Below are 20484 nucleotides of genomic sequence, written 5' to 3'. Positions count from 1 at the left end.
GGGTAACAGCTTAGAGCTTGGTTAGTAGTCTGTGGAGGAGGTTTCAGGGAGACAAGAAACACAGTGGAAGGGGGAAGAATATTCTCTTGGGAGAGTTTAAGCTTTGGAACTTATACATTTTCTCCATAACAATGTAAAGTAGAATGAATTTATCTGTTTCTCAGAATTTCAGATTTGCCTTATAAAAGATGGGGAGATGATAAAAGTTTTCTTTTAAAACCTTCGAAGTGCCTCCAATTGAGATCTCTGCACACTTTCAAGGTTTCTGAATAACCATCCTGAGGACCCTGAAGCAGGGCCCTCTTCCCATCAGGGATTCTTGATCCCTTCCCACCAGGGATCCACCAAAGGGAAGAGCAGGGGAGGAAAGGTGGCTGCTCCAACACATCCTGTGGGAACTTTAGAAGCAGAATGGAGTCCATTGTTGTCCCTTGGCAGGGGTGGGAGGTTGGAGGGGTGGAGGGAAGGAAAAGAGACTTCATGCACTCCCTTAGGCTTTGAGATGGTTTGGTTTTGTAGGAATTCTTGAACTATACCACCATTCTTTCCTAATTCCCATGTTCCAAAGCCTCTCTCCTCCTATGCTTTCCAGCACACTGTTAGTGATCTTCCCACAACCTGGGGAACATTTTGCTCAATATTTACAAGGCTGCACACAACCTCTTAGCTTCATATTGTAACTTTTCTTCTACCTAACCCTGAGTTCTCCCGTTACTATACAGTGTTTAAACTTTTCTAGTTGCTTGGTAGAATTTTACTGAATCAGACTGGCTATTGGATTGGGTCCCCCCATGGAATCTGAGAAACTGTGTAAATAATAAGTTTAACCATAAACACTAGTCAACTGAATGCAGAGCCCATCCTGAATACAGGGCTAATTCAGCCCTCCATCCCTATTCTTGGAATTTGGCTTCACCTCACATACCATTGAACCATCGGGTGTAATGATTGGCATTGAAAGGGACAAAGCTGCGGCTGAATGTAAATCTCAGAGACTTCATTTTCTGTGGCTTTGGTTAGTTACATAACTTCTCCATTTCTTAGGTGTCTTCTCAATGAAGTCAAGATAATACTTCCCACATCTCATAGATTTTGTTGGTGATTAAGTCATAGTTTGTATAGGATGTATGCAAATGTAATCTATACATACTAGATCATCAATTAAGTATCAGCTTCTTTCATTTCTGTGCCATAGAAAGGTCATTTGTACAGGCGACTTGGGGCACATAAACTGAAATTTATCCATCTTGTTTCCCTAAATTCCCTAACGGAATCTCAAGTTCTGAGTCATTAATGTATCTTTTAACATGAAGAACAATGTTCTCTATACTATACTTAGAATCAGATTTTGTAAGGATCTATGAATTACAGATCCCCAATGGTAGAGACCATGTTCATTAATTCAATAAATATTGATTGATGAACTATTATGTGCCAATCACTATGCTAAGAGCTAGGGATGCAGCAGGGAACAAGTCAACATGGCATTGCCTAGTACCTAGTACAATGCCTGGCACGAAGTAGGTGATCCATTCCTATTTGTTGAAGTGACTCAGAGTCATTTAGAAGACATATAGAATAGGAGTCCTAGACTCCTAGGAATGATCCTCAAGACTGTCTAGATACTCTTATCACTCAAGAGAAACTGGAGATTTGATTCATGAAGTAGAACTGGACCATCTTCCTCTGATACACCGAGAGCATCTTCTGCTTTCTGAGCCCTACACTGATGTGTTTTGCTGACTCTCAGGTATAAGTTCACAAACCACTCAAACTGGGCTGTCTACTTTCTTATAGATGGATCCTAGAGACCTGTTAGTATTCTGCACTGTTGCTAGGGACTGGAGTTGGGAATTTAAAAACAAAACAAATCAGCAACATACCAAAACCCTTACTAACTTCCCAGAGTTGCATTGGTTACCTAAAAGCACTTAGGTAGTGTTATTCAAATTGATTTCCATAAAAACCAGTCCCAAATGTCAATTAATGCTCATTAATATGCAATAAAATTCTAATTTGAGAACTATTAAGAGCTAAAAATGAATTCCACTTGGCTGCCTTTCTTTGATGAGAACTGCTGTGAAGAGCTCCATGCTGTTATTCAAGTGAAACAGTAAGGTGTCATGACAAATCAAGATCCAGGCACCAGAAGGACCAGAGAGAATGATCATTTGAAGGTTTGAGAGGCTGGTTTGGACAGCTCAAGTTCAATGCTGCTACAGCTCAGACCTCTGTCTGATATTTGGTATTCCTGTCTTTTGCTTGCTTTGGGTCTCATTTGTTCCTTCTCCGCGCCGCCCCCCGCCCTAGTTTCTTAGGATGGAAGTTCAGGATATTGATTTGAGGCTTTTTTTCTTATAAGCCCTTAAGACTATAAATTTCCACCTGAGTACTGCTTTTGATGCATATTATAATTTTTTATTTTCATTCGGTGCAAAATAATTTCTCATTTCCCTTTTTATTTCCACTTCAACTCATGAGCTACTGCGGAGTACAGTGTTTAGTTTCCAAATATTTAAATATTTCTGTTATTGATTCCTTCATTGATTCCTTTGTGGTCAATAACATTTTTTGTATGACTCTAATTCTTTTTAAATGTATTAAGAATTGTTTTATGGTTCAAAAAATGGTCTACCTTGATAACTGTTCCATGTGCAATAAAAAGAAATGCATATTTTGTTGCTGTTGGGTTTGGTGCTCTAAAAAGATCAATGGGGTCAAGCTAATTGATTGTGTTGGTTTCTTCTTCTTCTATATCCTTAATTATTTTCTGTGTTATATCTATTACTGAGAAAAATCTAATAAAATTGTGGTCTGCAATTATGGATTTGTCTATTTCTCCCTGAAGTTATGTCATTTCTACTGTATGCATTTTGAACTTTTGTTATTAGGTGCAAATATGTTTAATATTGTTATGTCTTTCTGATAAATTAACTATTTTATCATTATTATCTTCTTTATCCATGGGAATATTCTTTGCTCTGCAATCTTCCTTATCTAATATTGCTATTCAGCTATATTTTGATTATAAGTGTTAGCATGATAAATCTTTTCCATCCTTTTTTTTTTTTTTAAAAATCTATTTGTATCTTTTTTAAAAACCCCACCCAAGGATATATTTATTGATGAGAGAGAAACATCTATCAGTTGCCTCTCATATGCACCCTGATCGGGGATTGAACCCAAAACCCAGTTATGTGACCTGACTGGAAATTGAACCTGCAGCCTTTTTGGTGTATGGGACAATGTCTAACCAACTGAGTCACCCGGCTGGATTATGTATATGTATATGTATATGTATATGTATATGTATATGTATATGTATGTTATATGTATATATATGTGTATATATATGTTTAAATCTTAATATGTAAAGTGTGCTTCTTTTACATAGTATGTAGTTGGTTTTGCTTTTTTCTCCTATCTGGCAACTCCTGCCTTTTAGCTGAAGTATTGAGATCATTTACATCTAAAATAGTTATTGGTATATTTAGTTTTAAGTATATTATACTGCTACTAGTGGCCTAGTGGATGGATTCATGCATATTGAAAGGAAAGTAATTAGAAGAAAGATTCATGCAGTAATTACATTACTGCAAAAAATTACATGTCAAATAGTATATATAATACTAGAGGCCCAACTACACAGATTTGTGTGCTGGTCGGGTCCCTCACCCTGGGCTATGGGGATTGGGCCAAAACTGGCAGTCTTACATTCCCTGAGCGGACCGGATTGTGAGAGGGCACAGACCAGGCCGGGGAACCCCATCGGTACATCAATCCGTGCACCAAGCCTCTAGTATACATATAAAATTTTTGGCTAATCTCTTCCTGCTCTTCCCTCTGAGATTCATCAGTCTGTTCCATGTTTCCATGCCTGTGCATTGAGTGTCTGCCCCTGGTGGTCAGTGTGCATCATAGCTGTCGGTCAAACAGTTGGACACTTAGCATATTAGCCTTTTATATATATAGATCGTATTACTAGAGGCCTTCCTTCCCCCAGCTGCTGGCACCGGATTCCCTCTGGCAGCTGGACCCGGGCTTCCCTAGCAGCCCCTGCTTCATCCAGAAGGACGTCCGCTCTAATTAGCATAGTATGCTTTTATTGTTATAGATAAAATTAAAACACACGTGCGATTGGTGCCAGTGAAAGCTTTATATATATCGTGAATGTGTGAGTCAACATTTACTTTTAAATTGCCAGTGCTGCCGGGGACCGGTTTGGCTCAATGGATAGAGCGTCAGCTTGGAGACTGAAGGGTCCCGGGTTTGATTCCGGTCAAGGGCATGTACCTTGGTTGCGGGCATATCCCCAGTAGGGGGTGTGCAAGAGGCAGCTGATCGATGACTCTCTCTCATCGATGTTTCTAACTCTCTATCTCTCTCCCTTCCTCTCTGTATAAAATCAATAAAATATATTTAAATTGCCAGTGCCAGTCAGTCAGATGGTCAGATGGTTGTATGGTCAGTCACTTAGCCTTTTATATACACTGAGTGGCCAGATTATTATGATTTCTGAACGCATAATAATCTGGCCACTCAGTATATATAGATAGATTTGTAATTGATCTCATCTCTTATTTTTTCCCTTCTTTTCTCCCTTCTCTTAGGTGAATTAGGTATTTCTATTATTTCATTTTATCTCTTTGTTGGCTTATTGGTTATCCTTAATTGTGCTATTTTTATGTTTATAGATACATCTTTAACTTATCACAGTCTACTCCCAAGTGATATCATATCACTTCACATGTAATATAAGAACATTATAAGAATGTACTTTTATATCTCCACTCCCACCTTTCATGTTGTTATCATTATCCATTTACTTTACCTATGTTATAAATCCCACAATACATGTTTTCATTTTTCTTTAAATAGTCAATTATGTTTAAAAGAGGATTAAATAGTAAGAAAAATCTTACATATTTCCTCATGTAGTTACCATGTCTGACGCAGCTCTCTTTAATACTCTGTCCTACAAACTCCACCTGCCTTGGCCTCCCAGACTTGAAACTGTCTTCTTAATTCAGGGAGTTTGAATTCTTTCTTTTTGCACCATTTTCTGAAAATTGTACCCTGGTATACCTGCTTTTCTTTTGTTTCACTGAATATCTGAAACCATGTATTAAAATATAAAGGCTCTGGATCATTTTATTTTCTCCAGTGAATATCTTCTTTAGCTTCTGCTAAGGTGTTAGGATAAAAACAAGCAATTTAATTCAATCAGTGACTCATCTGATTAGGGGGTAGATTTCAATATTTTATAAGACGAGGTCTATTTCTGCACTAACTCCTCAGGTATAGTCCTTTCAGAGTCCCAGATGAAAGCTTAGAATATTTGTATTAGTCTGGGTCCTCCAGAGAAACAACACTGATTTTTCACATAAAGAGATTTATTAAGGTTTTGGCTCATGTAATTATGGAGGCTGAGAAATCCCAAACTACAGACTCAAGAAAATGATGGTGTAGTTCAGAGGCCCAACAATCAGACAGGTGATGGAGTAGATGCCAGGCTGAGTCTGAAGGCCTGAGAATCAAGAACGCCAAGGACAGGAGAAAGTCAAGCCCCAGCTCAGCACTCAGGCAGAGAGAAGTTCTACCTCCCACTGCCTCTTTGTTCTGTTCAGGGCCTCAACAGATTGGATCATGTGCACTCACATTGGGAAGGGCCAACTGCTTTACTCGGCTCAGCAATTCAAATCTCTTCCAGGAGCAGCCTCACAGATACACCCCCAAATAATGTTTAACCAGATGTCTAGATACCTACTAAGGTGACCAGATTGTCCCGCTTTTGGAGGGACAGTCCTGATTTTTAACAATTTTTCCCCAAGTCCCCCGGTGTTTTAAAAAAGTCCCGATTTTTGGAAAAATTGGAAAGATTCTTTCAAAAAATCGGGACTTTTTTAAAACACCGCGGGACACGGGAAAATTTGTTAAAAATCAGGACTGTCCCCCCCAAAAGCGGGACGATCTGGTATGGCACACTAAGACATAAAGTTAATCACCACAGTGTTTTTCAGCCCTTTTCACGTTGGTGGAGTCTATACTCCAATTTCTCTCTCTCCATCACAATAAGACTGTAAGTGGCTCTGATTAGCTTCTTGGCTACTTAGCACCTGTTTTCTGTTTGGCTCTTTTGCCTCTCGATCTGCGCTACTTATAAATTAGTGAATGTCTTGGAAGAAAAATTGCTGAGATTATTGGGCTGATTTCTATGTGCCTCTTTCTTTCCTTGTTCATGGCCCCTCATGTCCTGGCCCATTTAGTATCCTTGAATCCTTCTTCCCATTCCCAGCTCTATCAGAATGTTCTGCTCAGTTTTTCAGACTCTTAGCAGCTACTCTTCACTTGGGGGGAATCTTAGCTTCTCCTCAGGTGCTACTTAAAAGATGGTAATTAACAGTCTCAAGGGAAAAAGTAACAGAATGTGGGACACTTGAGGTTCTGTTCTTTCTAAGGTCTAGGCTCTCAGTCCTAGCTGTCTTAGTAAGTCTTTTATGCCTTTAAATAGATTTTTTTTTTTAAATGTAGCTTTTCTAGATGTCCCCCTAAGGGAGCAATGGTCTACTATTGGGTAGTCCATTATAGATAGACTTAATGTCTTGTGATATATTTTAACCTTGAAATATTTTACCTGACAAGTCAAGCTCTTTAAAGATAATCTTTAGTTTATAGACACAAATGGCAGTGCAAACAGTATGAGATATAACTATCCTTACTATTAACTTATGACACCAATTAAGATACATTATAGAATCGCTAAGTTATAAAAGAGAAACCTATTATAGGGACCGGTTACTATTATTATTACTGGTCAGTGCATATTTGAAAATTAAAAGCTCATGTAAACGTCTGCATTAACACAAAGGCTAATTGCTTATTCTGCAAGTTTATACATGCTCAAACTATAAAGTTTCTCCTTAGAAATTAATTGCAATAACTTCTATTCTGGTTTTCTTTTCTTCCTTTGGTTTTCAATCTAGGACATGAAATCCACTTCAAAGCTACTGAGTGAAAGCTGTAGCCTGTATTATAGAAGACAATAGCAAAATGTCTGCCCAGGACGTCGTCGTTTCTTTTCCTCTGCTTAGCCAGTGTTTGTGTTCTGAACACAGACTCGCCATGGCGCTTCTAGAGTGGCTTGGAGATCACAGGTTTCCATGAAATGTGCACGAGCTCACAGGCCCACTGGTCACACAGCAGCCTTCAGCTGAGGGTTTTAACATCTCATCTACTTCTTGCTATTTTGTCAGGTCACTGTTTCTATTTTATTTGCTTGTACTCACCAGCTTCCCTTAAGGCGTCTCAGCCCCGGAGTGCTGGCGAGGCCCACTCCTCAAGTCTGGTGGACTAGACGGAAGTTTTACGTGTAAACAAGAGCAAAGCTGAACATGAAAGCCAAGCCGTACTGGGAAGCTCACCAATACCGGGTTTGTTAAAATCATTTGTTTAAAGATGTTCGCATCTGTTGCTTGGCACTGATTCTTAAGCTCCAAGACCCCTACCTTCTTAACTAATTATCCTCATGTCAAGTAATCCGTTGGAGTTGATTGAGTATATACTCATAAAAGTCCCCAAACCCCCAAACTCTCAAAACACAAGCAGAACACTGAGATGGAATTGAAGAACATTTTCTCAATCCAACTATTAAAGAAAGGGCACAATGGAAAACATAGCAGATATGGCTTGGTGAGAAAGCATTGTAACAGCCAGCCTGTTGTCCCCGACCCCCGCCCCTCGCCTGTTGTCCCCGACCCCCCAGCCCCCGCCATGATCACACTGCTCGTGCTACAGATGAAGACCATGTATAATGCCACAGCATGGAATAAATGAGCAAGGGGAATTGTAAACAGTCTGGCCAACCAGAAGCAATAAAGACACAATGCTACCAAGATATGCAGGCGCTGCTCCCCACTGCGCTGATATAATCCACACTTGGCAAGGATGAGTTCTCACTGCAGGGCTCTGCTGCCTAAATACGCAGGCTCCCCTGGAGAAAGGCAGTGGGAGAGGGGAGAGAAGGACAAAAAAAAGAGAGGGAAACAATTGCTGTAAGGGAGACCCACGGTGAGAATTAAAATTGTAAGTATTCCCTTTGACCCAGAAATGCCAGTTTTGGGAATCCTCTTATGAAAGTAAAAACCAAAGTGTACTGGTAAATGTAGAATGTTTATTGTGGCGTTATTTGTATTTCTAAGAGACCTGGAAGAAAACCTGAAATATCTATAAATACAGAAATAATGTGGAAAATTAAGGAACACCCTACAAAGGAATATAAGGTAACTACTAAAAATAATGAATTGAACAATTATATATATATATATATATATATATATATATATATATATATATTTAGAACAATGTACATAATATAATGAATCAAGCTAAACAAACCCACATCTGAAACCTATATGTTCATGTTAACCAATGTCATCCCAATAAATAAAAAATCCTATATAATAAAAGGCCAATATGCAAATCAATTGAATGATGGAATGACAGGTCACTATGACACACACTGACCACCAGGGGTCACATGCTCAATGCAGGAACTGCTTCCTGATGGTCAGTGGCTCCCTCAGGGGAAGTGCCGCTCAACCAAAAGTCAGGCTCACAATTGGCAAGCACAGCGGTGGTGGTTGGAATCTTTCCCAGCTCCACAGCAACACTAAGGAAGTCTGACTGATGGCCCCCACGGGGGTGGGCTTAAGCCATCAGTCAGACATCCCCTGAGGGCTCCCAGACTGCAAGAGGGCGCAGGCCAGGCTGAGGGAACCCCTCACCCAAGTGCACAAATTTCATGCACCAGGCCTCTAGTAAACAAATAAAATGAAACAAATAATAGAGTAACTGGTATTTTATGACCCCATCTACAGATGAAATAAAAAATAACTACTTATTGCCCTAGCCCAGTGGTCGGCAAACTCATTAGTCAACGGAGCCAAAAATCAACAGTACAACAATTGGAATTTCTTTTGAGAGCCAAATTTTTTAAACTTAAACTTCTTCTAATGCCACTTCTTCAAAATAGACTCTCCCAGGCCGTGGTATTTTGTGGAAAAGCCACATTCAAGGGTCCAAAGAGCCGCATGTGGCTCGCGAGCGCAGTTTGCCTACCACGGCCCCAGCCGGTTTTGCTCAGTGGATAGAGCTCTGGCCTGCAGACTGAAGGGTCCCAGGTTCATTTCCCATCAAGGGCACATGCCCAGGTTGCGGGTTTGATCTCCAGTAGGGGGCATGCAGGAGGCAGATGATCAATGGTTCTCAATATCATTGATGTTTCTATCTCTCTCTCCCTCTCCCTTCCTCTCTGAAATCAATAAAAATATATTTTTAAAAATACCTACATATGTTTATTTCAACACAGAATAGGAGTGAAGGAATTCACACTGAAATTTGATAGTGATCTTGTCAGGAAGATGGAAGGAACAGAAGGTGGAGATTAATAACATTTTTCTTTAGACTTGCTACAATGAGTGTGTGTTATTTCCATAATTTAAAAATGTCATAAATTTAGCCGAAACTGGTTTGGCTCAGTAGACAGAGCATCAGCCTGCAGACTGAAAGGTCCTGGGTTTGATTCCGGTCAAGGGCATATACCTTGGTTGCAGGCACATCCCCAGTGGGGCGTGTGCAAGAGGCAGCTAATCGATGTCTCTCTCTCGTCGATGTTTCTAACTCTCTATCCCTCCCTCTTCCTCTCTGTAAAAAAGCAATAACATATATATATATATTTTAAATATATTTTATTGATTTTTTACAGAGAGGAGGAGAGAGGGATAGAGAGCTAGAAACGTCGATGAGAGAGAAACATCGACCAGCTGCCTCTTGCACACTCCCTACCGGGGATGCACCCACAACCAATATAACATGCCCTTGACCGGAATCGAACCTGGGACTTTTCAGTCCGCAGACCGACACTCTACCACTGAGCCAAACCGGTTTCGGCAATAAAATATATTTAAAAAAAATAAAAATGTCATAAATTTAAGATGTAAAAAGGATTTGAAACTTTAATAATTACAACTAACATTATAAGTAATGCCAGGCCCCAGAGCTCAGTGGGTGCACAGTTCTCTGGCATTTGTTTAAACTGATCCTGGTGGGTAAAGGTAAATAGCAACTTCTGCTCTGGAAGAGAGGGCCTACCTGGGGTCCCTCAACAGAAGCCAATGAAAGCTCAGACTTGACAGCACCTCTGGAGAAGGCTGGTGGTTGTGAAATGAAAACCACACTTGCCTCTCCACAGCCTCAGCCACAGAGCTTCCCAAGGGGCCTCTTGTGCCAGTGAGCAGCCAGCAGAGGCATGGATAAAACTAGAACAGGTTTTTGTCTGAGAAAACCCCATTACTCCAACTACTGACAGCCTTTGTTGGCTCCTGTTCCATGCTTCAGAGATAAGATGCACAAGGCTGGCCCAGCTTTTGCATGAGTAAACATCAAACACTGAAGGAAAGATGCTGTTGTGTAGGTTTGACATGCTCTGTGTTAATATTTTGGTGGGAGATGCGAGGAGGACCACTGGAAACTAGCTGTGGGCACTCCAGTTGTCCATGGATGGCATTTAGACCTTGGAGGTGTGACACTTGGCTCAGTATTTCAAATTTGTTTCATGCTAATAAAAGTTTCCAAATCTTCTGGAGGGCAAAAGATATTCAATAATAATAAAAATCATATGCATAAACTATCTGTCCAATTTTCCCAATACCATTTATTCAATAGACTGTTCTTACCTCATTGTATGTTCTTGCCTCCTTTGTCAAATATTAATTGACCATAAGGGCATGGATTTATTTCTGGGCTCAACCTTCTGTTCCATCGATCTACATGGAACTATACATAAGAATAAACTCGCCGAAGCCGGTTTGGCTCAGCGGTAGAGCGTCAGTCTGCGGACTGAAGGGTCCCAGGTTCGATTCCGGTCAAGGGCATGTACGTTGGTTGTGGGCACATCCCCGGTGGGGGGTGTGCAGGAGGCAGCTGGTCGATGTTTCTCTCTCATCGACGTTTCTAGCTCTCTATCTCTCTCCCTTCCTCTCTGTAAAAAAATCAATAAAATATATTAAAAAAAAAAAAGAATAAACTCAACATGGATTACAGACTTAAATGATAGCATCAAAACCATAAAAATTCTAAAATAAAATATAGTAAAATCTTGGACATTTCTGGTGGCTATCATTTTTCTAATATATCTCCTCAGGGAATAGGGGAAAAAATAAAAAATAAACAAATGTAACTATATTAAACTAAAAAGTATTTTTAAGAGGATCAGATAATACAACTTTTTTTTTTAATATATTTTATTTATTTTTTACAGAGAGGAAGGGAGAGAGATAGAAAGCTAGAAACGTCGATGAGAGAGAAACATTGACCAGCTGCCTCCTGCACACCCCCCACCGGGGATGTGCCCACAACCAACGTACATGCCCTTGACCGGAATCGAACCTGGGACCTTTCAGTCCGCAGACACGCTCTACTGCTGAGCCAAACCGGTTTCGGCTAAACTAAAAAGTTTTTGCACAGCAAAAGAAATTATCAACTAAATCAGTGTTTCCCAAACTTCTCTCATGATGAGAATCACCTGGTGGAGTTGTTAAAACAGATTCCTGAATCCCAACTAAGAAGTGCTAAACTAGAATTTTTGGGAACATATAGGTAAAATTGTATACTTAACTAGTGCTCTAAGACAGATTTTATATACAGAGCACTAAGTTAGGTATGCAATTTTACCTATATGTTCTCAAAAATTCTAGTTTAGCACTTCTTAGTTGGGATTCAGGAATCTGTGTTTTAACAACTCCACCAGGTGATTCTCATCATGAGAGAAGTTTGGGAAACACTGAACTAAATGAAGAAACAACCCATTGAATGGGAGAATATATTTGCCAATGATAAATCTGAAAAGAGGTTAATATCCAAAATTTATAATAAAGAGCCTATAAAACTCAACACCAAAAAAGCAACAAACAAACAAAAAAAATCCACACACAATCTAAATTAAAACTGGGCAAAGGACCTGAATAGACACTTCTCCAAAGAGGACATACAGGTGGCTAATAAGCATATGAAAAGAACCTCAACATCACTAATCATCAAAGAAATGCAAATTAAGACCACAATGAGACATCACCTCACACCTGTCAGACTGACTATCATCAACAAATCAACAAACAAGTGTTGGCAAGGATGTGAAGAAAAGGGAACTCTCATGCACTGTGGTGGGAGTGCAGATTGGTACAGCCACTGTGAAAAGCAGTATGGAGTTACTTCCAAAAATTAAAAATGGTCGAAACCGGTTTGGCTCAGTGGATAGAGCGTCGGCCTTGGGACTGAAAGGTCCCAGGTTCGATTCCGGTTAAGGGCATGTACCTTGGTTGCGGGCACATCCCCAGTAGGGGTTGTGCAAGAGGCAGCTGATCTATGATTCTCTCTCATTGATGTTTCTAACTCTCTATTCCTCTCTGTGAAAAATTAATAAAATATATTTTTAATTAAAAATGGAACTGCCTTATGACCCAGCAATTCCACTTCTGAGTACATAGCCAAAGAAACCCCAAACACTAATTTGAAAGAATATATGCACCCCTGTGTCCATTGGAGCATTGTTTACAATAGCTACACTATGAAGCAAAAAGCTCATCAGTAAATGAGAGAATAAACAAAGCTGTGCTGTGTTCACACAGTGGAATACTATGCAAGCTGTAAAAAAGAAGGAACTCTTACCCTTGTGACAGCATGGATGGATCTGGAGATTATTATGCTAAGCAAAATAAGCCAGTTGGAGAAAGAAAAGTATTATATAATTTTACTTATATCTGGAATCTAATGAACAAAATAAACTAACAAAGTAGAAACAGCCTCATAGATACAGAGGACAGACTGACAGTTATCAGAGGTGAGAGGGGTTGGGGAGCTAGGTGAAAAAGGTTAATGGATTAAGCAAAAACAACAACAAAAACCTGAATTCATAGACATAGACAACACTATGGTGATTACCAGAGGGGAAAGGGGGTGGAAGGAGGTAGGGGAGAGTAAAGGGGGGATAAATGGTGGTAAACACACAATACAATATATAGATGATGTATTATAGAATTATACACCTAAAACCTATATAGTTTGATTGACCAATGTCACCCCAATAAATTCAATAAAAATAAAAAGTAGGTTTTGAGCTGAAACCGGTTTGGCTCAGTGGTAGAGCGTCGGTCTGCAGACTGAAAGGTCGAGGTTCAATTCCGGTCAAGGGCATGTACATTGGTTGCGGGCACATCCCCAGTAGGGGGTGTGCAGGAGGCAGCTGGTCGATGTTTCTCTCTTAGGGACGTTTCTAGCTCTCTATCTCTCTCCCTTCCTCTCTGTAAAAAATCAATAAAATATATATATATATATATTTTAAAGTAGGTTTTGATATCCTATGTAATAAAAGGCTAATATGCAAATCGACCAAACAGCGAAATGGCTAGTGGCTATGACATGCACTGACCACCACGGGGCAGACACTCAACGCAGGAGCTGCCCCCTGGTGGTCAGTGTGCTCCCACAGGGAGCATCGCTCAGCCAGAGCTGGGCTCATGGCTGGCGAGCGCAGTGGTGGTGGCGGGGAGTGGGCATAAGCCATCAGTCAGACATTCCCCAAGGGTGCCCGGACTGTGAGAGGGAGCAGGCCAGGCTGAGGCCCCCAACAAGTGCATAAATTTTGTGCACTAGGCCTCTAGTCTAAAAATAATATGCAAAAACTAGCACTTTGTGAAGAATTTACATTTTTGATCTTTAATTTATCTTCCAATATATTTTTCTTCCTGTATAATCCTACTCTCCTTGACCCATTCCTCTTCTCTATCCCTAATTAACCTCTTTAATAGATGTTTTACTTAATGTTTTCTTGATTATCACAGAAACACTTGCTATAGCAATCATGGAAGATATAGATAAGTTTAATAAAGGAAAGTAGTGATTTGTAATCTAATCCCACTGCTGGTAATGTTTTAAAATAGCTTCTTCTTGCCTTTACATTTACATTTTTTTTTTTTCCTTACTGATTTGAGAAAGAGAGAGATTGGTTGCCTCCCAGATGTACAGGGATCGAATCACAATCTGGGTATATGCCTTGACCAGGGAATCAAACCTGCAACATTTTGGTGTATGGGACAACACTCCAACCAACTAAGTTACCTGGCCAGGACATATACTGACCTTTTTAATTAGGTCTGTATTTGTGTAGCTAGATGAATATCTCAGATATATACTTAATATAAATGAATATGAGAAAGTGTATGGAAGTGAACGGGGTTTGTACAGCATCTTACTGCCATCATCTGCATGGCTCTAATGTGACTACGTGTTCTGGTGTGTCAAGCCTGTATTAGCATTCCTCAGACTGACAGTGACAGCAGCCTTTATGTCTCCATCCCTCTTTTCTCCTCCAGCTGCCTTGAAAGTCAGCGATATTTGCAGGTAAAGATTCCCATGGGTAGTTATTTGATCTTCTTTCATCCAGTTTTTCACTTGCTGATAATTGGGTACCTAGGATCCCAGTAGGTCAAAACTCTATCCTTTGCTGTCTTATGCTGCTTCAACTTTACTTGATTTTCTGGATTTATCCTTATAATATCCAAAAGCAGACAGCCATCACCAGAATCATCGAAGTGTCCATTTGGAAAAGATGCTCAATTAATCATGCATTCTGTTCACCTGTTCAGAGGAAATACTACAGTCCCTGGGAGATTCCACTTCACACAGAAAACTAGGAATATCTTAATTAGAACCAAGAAGGACCATGGTGGCCTGGAGTCTTGGCAGACCAGCACTGTAGGCCTTCACCACACCTTCCGTCCAGACCACCCCTTAAGGCCCTGACTATTTCCCTAGTTCGGGCAATCACTTCCAGGTCTCCCCAGCTACCCTTTGAAAATCAGAATGGAGAGCTGCCAGGCTGACTTTCCAGCCTAGACAGATGGCAATGGGAGGTCCTGTCCTCACAGCAAGAAATCCACTTCTTCCCATCAGAACTCCAGGGCTTTCTGGCTGATCTATACACGTGCACAGCTCCTCACAGCAGCACTGAAGACTGACGTCCCAGAGCCATTGCTCCCACAATGATCTCTTCTGTATTGCAAACATCATGAAGTATAGAAGACTGACAGGCTTAACACACCTCTCCACTGCCTTCCTGTTTTCATTAGGAGTTAAAAAGTAAACATCCTGGAGTGACACTCTTGAATCGGAACCTACAGTCTGAAAAGAGAACATGTGTAAAGATAGCTGGGGAGTCCTATCTATGTTATCAGTCTGCGGGCCTTCACCCTCTTTAACCAGTAGCTTAGTCAAAGGGGGTCTGAGTTCTACAGGGATGGTCTGCCAGCCTTAGCTTAGTCCTCTGTTTACCAACCCACATCTAAAGTCTACTGACCCAGTTTGGGTTCAGGTTTTAGAGGAGTATTTAGACTCTCTTAACTCCCTCCACCGAGGCAAAATGGCCATGACAGAGATTGGAGGGAGGATGGAGCATACTGCCTATGAATTCAGTGTGACTTGGAGCATTCTGAGTGACATACATCGTTATGGGGGGCAAGAAGGTGGCTGGTAAGATCTGTTTCTGGCCAATTCCAGGAATACAATGAATGAGTCTGACCCCCCTCTTGATTACCTCCTTTAGAGTAGACAGTACAATGTTTCTAGACTACACTGGACACAGGAGAATATTCTGAAAGCGCCTTGGACATAAGCAGACTTCAAGGCCTTGCCTGAGCTGGCTGCAACTCCCAAGAATTGCTCAAAATCTGACCCAATTCTGGTCAAAAGTTACGTGATTCCCTACAACAAACAGACTAAAGTTCGTTCACACTGTTGTGTCCTTGACAAGCTAGCCTTTATCTCATATTGCAAACTGTCCTCCCCTGGCCCTCCTCATCTCTTCACCTTATTCAGGCAACACCAGCACTTTGACTATGACTCAAATACCTGCTCAAGGTATTCTGTCTTTCAATAAATGCCCTTCCACACTACTGCTGCCAAAGAGCCACACCTCCTTCAGAACTTGACTCAAAAGGAACCTCTACATTTGAGGAAAATAACAATTCCTCTTGAAATAGTTAGCTCTCTATCCCCCACCTAGAAACCCTGGCTAGCTTCCAATCCCTTCCCCATATTTTCATAGCAGGTGTGATCACTTGATCATAGCACTCAGCATAGTGGTCTTACATAGACGTTGTCTATATCAATGTCAAAAAAAAACGGTGTCTTTTACAAGACTGATTCCGTCATTCTTCTATTTGGGATGAATGCATCCCGCTTAATTAGTCTCTCCTCCCGCTAACAAGCTCTTCCCATGGTCCCCTCTGGATTCACACCTTCAGGAACACAATATACTAGTAAACACCCCCCCCTTTTTTTTTCCAATTCATTTCCAACAGCATATGCAGTCTTTCTCTTGATCCAGACACTATGAATGCACATTCTTCTGTGTGCTCACTCTTCCCCATTCCTAGAAAGCAAGGTGCTCTGCAAGGTGGGGTTCTTAGGCCACATCATCTCCCTCTGTCTGGGTACCTCATGGTTATGACAAGTATCTCAGAAAACACCTTGAGAAGTCTCGCTGGAAACCAGTGGCCCATGGAAACACATAAATATTTTATCAGTCTCTGAACAAGACTCTTACTCATAAATATTTAAACTCAATAGCATAATGCTCAGTAGCTGATAAGAGTCAACTTGTATAGGGGGCGGGGGGGGGGGGGCGCGGGGAGAGCTGAGAAGAGGAGGGGAATACAGCAGCCACGGCAGCAGGCATTCTACAGTCTCTTTATGGATCTAAAAACACTGAAAGTGCACCCGAGGGCTCTCCAATTTGCAGGGACACTCGTTTTCTAGAGTGGGAGGCAGGTAGCACCACAGAGCTGTCTGGGAAAGGCACTCGCTGGGATTCAGGCAGGCTGCCACACCAGTCACAGCCCCATAACCTTGCCGTACTTCTCTCAGCACAGGGGCACATAGCAGCTTTTCAAATAAAGTACATAGGACTCAACATGAGGCAGATCCCGGAAGAATCCTCAGGGCAGCTTTATTTAAATTAGGCCCCAAATGGAAACAACATAAGTTTTCATCAATAAGGAAATGGATAAACACATGTGGATATTAATCTTGGAATGAAAAAAAAAAAAAAAAAAAAAAAAGAACTGATATACTAAAAAAAAAGAACTGAATATCACAGACATTATCTTGAGCAAAAAGAAGCAAGACATAAAAGTACATACCATGTGTAAATTCATTTCTATGATGTTCAGGAATATAAAACTAATCTACGATAACAGGAATCATAACAAAAGTTGCTTCTGGATGATGGGAGTGACTAGGAAGGGGCATGGGGAAATTTATGAGATTGAAATTTTTATTATCTTGTTTGGGATGTGAATTTGTCAAAACTGGCCCAGCTTCTAGCAAAGGATTCAGCTTAGAAGTGCTGTGAAGATAAAAGAGGCCACTGATCTCCAGGATCATCATTTACCTATAAAATATTGATTGACTTGAATTACCTAATAGGACTTCTAGCATTTTGCTAAGAGTTCTGCAACCCTTATGGGAGTCAATGCTTTATTTGTGCCATTTATCTAATTAATTCAATAATTATTTATTAATTGCTTACAATATGCCAAACAGGAGCATAGCCATGAATACAACAAAATTTCTGGTCATTACAGAGCTTATATTCAAGTGGAGGATATATAGACAATTAAAAAACAACAACAACAACACATATATACTATATAATGCCAAGTAATAAGTGCAATGAAGCAGGTCAGAGAACAGGGAGTGACAAAGGGCTGTTCTGGATCAGGTGATCGGAGAGACCTGATCGAAGAGGTCATATTTGAGAAGAGACATGAATAAATTGAGGGAAAAAGCAAGTAACTAAGGGAGCAATGTTCAGGCAGAGGGAGAGTAAGGGAATGGAGAGCGATAGCATATGAGGTCAAACAGGCCAGATCATATAGGGCTTTGATAAGCCCTGGACTTCATACAAAGTGTGAAACGAAGCTCCTGGGAAGTGTTAAGTAGGGGAGTGATACAATCCAACTGACGATTTAAGAATGAGAACAAGAAGGCAGTTAAGAGATTCCTCTAAGATTCTTAGGAAAGAGTCAGAAGAATAGGTCCCTATTCCCCCCTCACTGTCTTAGTATTCTTCACACATGTATTCCTTAGCCATCTTTGGACACAGGTTCTATCAGGGCAGATCATGTATGTCTGGATTCCAAACTCTGATTTTAATTCACAAGGTGATGTCTTGAGAGAGTTAGTAGTTTATAAAAAGAGAAGTAGGTTACTTTCCTGTATGCCTACAATTTTTCATAATAAAATGTAGATGAAAAGAGGTAGGGCGACTAAATATGAATGCTGTGGTTCTCGACACCTTTGTGCAAAATAGAGGCTGGGATTTGTAACTAAAGGAAGAGCATTCCTTTCAGTTTTCATATCCAACTTCTCTGCCCAAGACTGTCCACGTTCCGTGTCTCTGTGGCATGGCCCGAGCCTCAGTGATTCCTTCATCTTCCCTTTTGCCCCCAGTCACTTTTTGAAATCCTGGGAGTGGAATAAAATGGGAATGGGAGGGCACTTTCCAGAGAACTCCCCATCCTCCCTCCACCCCATCTGGAAATGCCCTTATGGCCAAACAACAGCAACAAAATCTTAAAACCCTCAGCAAGAAACAAACTGCTAAGCACCACCTATCGTCCTTCCCAGAGAATGTCTGTCCCTCTGTCATCATTCTCCCCCTCTTCAGGGAGCTTTCTAGGCTGGAAGTCAGTGGTTCACCCCACTGCACCTCTGGGTCTCTCCTAGACCACAATTCTGCTCTCACAATTTCTCTATCCCAAGCTACCGTAACTCCAGGCTCAACTCTAGACTTGATTGAGGAACTGAACAGAACAGGGGGGAAGCTAAAAGCTGGTGGTAGAAGAGAAGGGGGTAATACAGGCAGCACTTCAGAGACAGTGGTGGCCCTGAAGTGGAATTAGGCTGGCAAAATGGGGACCAGAGAGCCACTGCCACCCCCAAGAGATCCCTAACTCAAGCAAAACCTGCCAAGGCATTTTATTTTCCAGACGCAAACTGCCTCACACGACATACAATCACTTCCACTGCCACTTAGCTGCACACACCCGGCTGCTCCAGCTGCAACAAAGGAAGAAGCTACTGTTTTGCAAGCCCGGCTCCTGCCCAGCCTCAGGGAAGCCTTCTGGGCTGCATTTCGCCAGTGGTTCAGAAAACTTCACTTTCCTCTGCAGGCCTTGCTGCCTAATACATCTGTCTCAACCATTCTTTCCATCTTTTAATCCTGAACATCTTTCCCTTTTATGGAGGGCTGCGATCATGTAATGTTATCCTCCGTATCCTGGTTCAAAGGACTCCATCAGGAAAGGCGTTTCATTATAGGGTAGGGCATAATTTACCTATTATTCATGCACACACTTAGCTACAAAACCAACAAAGGGAAGAGTAAGAGCATCATGCCATGACTTCACTCACCGCAGATTTCAATTCTGAAATGTGAACATCAGAACTCAGTACTACAGAGAAACCTCAAGGTCGTGTTCCTCGGGAGTGCATGCGTACCTAGGTATGCACCATTCCAACAGCGAGCTCTCACAGGTAGCCCCTAGCTGCTGAGAGAGCTAAGTTGGCAACTGGTGCAATAAGGATGCAGCAGCTCCCGGGCGATTCTCAGAACAAGGCAGTCCCACAGGCCACTAAGCAATAAAACTTTCTGCAGTTAGGACTTCACAGCCCCGGAGGAGAGGGAGCCCCTTCTATCTGCCCCCTGCACCTTGGGGTTCACGCGCCCCTGCGAGGCAGACTGGGGACAAGTTCAAGGGCGCGCTGCTCACCTCGCCAGGTCCCCGGCCGCCGCTGAGAAGCATCAAACTCTCACTGCCCGGGTCGCTCGTGGGCTCGTGGGGCTGGAAGGGACCGGCCAGGGCGTGGGCAGGGCCAGGGGCGGGAGCCGTGCCCATCGCCGCTCAGGGCAGCCGGGCGTGGAGGCGGAGAGACCGCGGAGCGTGCGGGGCCCGCGGGGAAGCCCCTGGCCGGTCCCTGGCGGCCGCGCCTCCCGCCTCTTCCCGGGGCTCCTCTCCCCTCGGCGCGTCCGGACCCCGCGCTCGGCCGGCGGGGAGGCTGGCACCGGCACCACCTGCCCGGCTCCAGGGGACGGCGCGCCGGGCTCGCATCCAACCGCGCGCTCCGCCGCCCGCCGGGTCCCCGGGGGCAGCCCCGCCTCCGGGCGCCCCGCTCGGCCCGGCCTGGCCCGGCCCGCGCCTCCCTCCGGCGGCGGCGTCCCTTCCCGGGCCTCCAGCCAGCGGCTGCCTCTGGGGCTGGCCCTGCGGCCCCGGAGCCTCAGGCTGGGCTCCCCAACACCACAGGAGAGTAACAACACCAGGCCAGTAACAACACTGGAAGGATTCCATGCCAATATTCGTTTTTTTATTT

At 42.3% G+C, this 20484-nt stretch overlaps 1 protein-coding gene across 2 annotated transcripts in view; it reads right to left on the bottom strand.

Annotated features, from left to right (window-relative positions):
* GPR156 (G protein-coupled receptor 156) overlaps window positions 1-20148 on the bottom strand; it is an 82864-nt gene extending 62716 nt beyond the window's left edge. For both annotated transcript variants that reach the window (XM_084871568.1, XM_084871569.1), the window contains exon 1: window positions 19887-20148. The gene's annotated coding sequence lies outside the window, so the exon portion shown is untranslated. The remainder of the gene's footprint in view (window positions 1-19886) is intronic.
* Between the last annotated feature and the right edge of the window lie 336 nt (window positions 20149-20484).

This window comes from Pipistrellus hanaki (genome assembly GCF_964339955.1).
Source record: "Pipistrellus hanaki genome assembly, chromosome: 2".
Lineage (NCBI taxonomy): Eukaryota > Metazoa > Chordata > Mammalia > Chiroptera > Vespertilionidae > Pipistrellus > Pipistrellus hanaki.
This window is presented reverse-complemented; position numbering and strand designations above follow the sequence as displayed.